The sequence below is a fragment of the Pteropus vampyrus genome, unplaced genomic scaffold (genome assembly GCF_000151845.1).
Source record: "Pteropus vampyrus isolate Shadow unplaced genomic scaffold, Pvam_2.0 Scaffold290, whole genome shotgun sequence".
In the NCBI taxonomy this organism is placed as follows: Eukaryota; Metazoa; Chordata; class Mammalia; order Chiroptera; family Pteropodidae; genus Pteropus; species Pteropus vampyrus.
Window position 1 is genome coordinate 263,696 of NW_011889071.1, and position 2,511 is coordinate 266,206.

The following is a 2,511-nucleotide window of genomic DNA, read 5'->3' on the forward strand; positions in this document are numbered from 1 at the left end:
TGTGACAGTGGGTCATGTGACTGAATGAATGACGGAGCATCCTTTAAGCTTCACTTCCCTGACTCGTAAACTGAAAACTTTAAACGATCTCTTCACGTCCCTCCGACTGTCAGCACCTGAATTCTAAGAATCGACCTGGCCGTCCAAATGCAGTAACTCTCCAGATACGAGACCACCTCATGGACAATGCCACAGACTCATCTCGTAAGTTCCTAGCTCTCACTAATGACTGGCACTTTGGTCTGCGATCGAAGTAGCTTCTCCACACCACATAGAAAGTAACAGTAATATTGCTTAGTATGAGCTGGCTTTTGACCTTGTTGTCACGACGGGAAAGGGGCTCGTTTTGTTTCAAGTTACATGTAGACACCAACACCTTCCCTCAACCTTGACCTTTTCATTAGGTTACAGAAAAGATAAACCATAAGGAATAATGCGAGGCGAGCTGGGGCTTGTGGGATTTTCTTCAGATCTCCTGAAGGGACTGAAACTGGAGAATTTGTTTTCAGTAGGGAATTCGGTTAAACCCAAATGATGGCTGTCTAAAAAATTCTTGTTGGTTTTTAATGTAAGCCAAATAATACATTCAATCCTCAGCTACTTAAGTTATGGGGTCAAAGTGAACATAAATAAATTAGTTTGTATATTGCCTCAAATCCAATCTTTCCTCAGCCTTTAAAACCAGTAAGTGTCAATCGACTGTCCATTGCAAACATTACATAGACCCGTTTTCACTGGGAATTTTTAAAAAAATGGTTGAAAGTCATTCGGGATGGAATGGAAGACAATACCTGAATGTATAAGACTTGACTTTACTGTGATCAATTGGCACAAGCAAATGGGTAAATAAAGAAAAAATGAAGAGTGGAAAACAGCCATATTTTGTATGGAAATCAGCTTTTTAAGGTTACAAAGATGAATTTGATGATGCTCACATAAAGAAATCTAATATCTGACACAAGCATATTAAGATTGGACTATAAATTCTATCCACAAATCCCATGATCAACACTTAAAGACATTTCTGAAGCCATCCTATGATATCGCATGTAATATTTCATTCAATTCCATAACCATTTCATGAGGTAAAGACTGTGAATTAGTAACATTTTTGCAGATGGAGAATCTGGAGCCCAAAGGAACTTTTCCCCTATGTATATATAATGTGTCTGGTAAGAGACAAGACTCAAATCCAGGTTTGTCAGGTTGGAAATAAGACTCGGCTTTTAGCCACAGAGCTACACCGCTTCCTACAAAAACACCTGTGCAGTCAAGGGAGACACACACACAGCTGTCTTCTAGCATGTGAACCCCACCAAGGTACTTGCTCGCTCTGAAGCACTTCATCATCATACACCCCCATCTCAGGAAAAAAAAAGACACTAATGATTTGTCGTTATGACGCTGGGTTATGCATCAGAGGTGAGACCAGGAAAGAAATCCCACATGCGAAAAAGACACGTAAGTTAGTCCTATGAAATAACCTTTTACTTTTTGGTTGGTGTAAGATGTGTGGACACTGATCTGGTGCTAGGTGTAATTCTCCTTTACCTTTGTTCAGGCTTTCTGAGCTTTCCCAGTGATCCATTTTCTAAACCCTCAAATATTAAGTTATCCAAACTAGACAGCACAGTTGAGAAGCACATAGTGGGTCCTCAACTTCTTCAACTCCCAAAAGAAATAGCAAAGAAAAAAGAGAAAGGGTAACCATCTCCTTAAGCTCTAGTGAAATCTACTGAAACAAAATGCCGAAAGCCACTTATACATAATCACTGTTAGAAATTTAGAATGCTGTCTGCTGATGACAACATGGTACCTTAAGTAATACAGATATACTTCAGGAAATTAAGACTGCGTGTTGACAACGCAGCCCCTAGCTTCCTAGTCCTTTGACCCCTCTCTCCACTTTAGATCAGAGACGATGCAGGGATCAGACAGAACCGGGAGCGACCCACAAAGAGAGAATGGCAGGGGATCCGTGGGCATCGTAAGGAAAACTGGGATGCGGCTAAAATCTAATTATAAACTTCTGCGGGACGCCCATGACACGTCTTCTTCCGTAATCGTCTTTAATGCTCTACCCCCAGCCCGACTCTTACTTTGTTGCTGATCTGAGACTTTGGGGGCTCTCTCGATTCTTGATTCCTCCAACCTACGCGCGGGAAGGGGGCTCTCCTGACGCCCAGACCCGGCGCGGAGCGGGTGAGCGAGCTGCGCCCCATTCCCGCTCCCTCCTCCGCCCGCGTCTTTCGCTGGACGAAGTATTCGCTCTAAGTGCCCATGTCCCTCGGCAGATGCTGTCCCCTCACTTCTCGTCTCCCCTTTTTTTTGCGGCACACTTCTCGGCCCTTACGTCGGCTGCATGGCCGCCGGCGGAAGCCCGCTCGCCCCCGCGCCGCCCGGCCGCACTGGGAGTCCGGATCGCGCGCACATAAAATCTCGGCAGGGATCTAGGGCGCAGCCGGGATCGGGAATTTCGAGTTCTGCCGATTTAATCCTGCCAACCCCCCC

At 44.8% G+C, this 2,511-nt stretch overlaps 1 protein-coding gene across 2 annotated transcripts in view; it reads right to left on the reverse strand.

Annotated features, from left to right (window-relative positions):
• IL7 (interleukin 7) overlaps positions 1 to 2,511 on the reverse strand; it is a 38,637-nt gene that overhangs the window by 33,759 nt on the left and 2,367 nt on the right. The gene's annotated exons all lie outside the window — the stretch shown is intronic.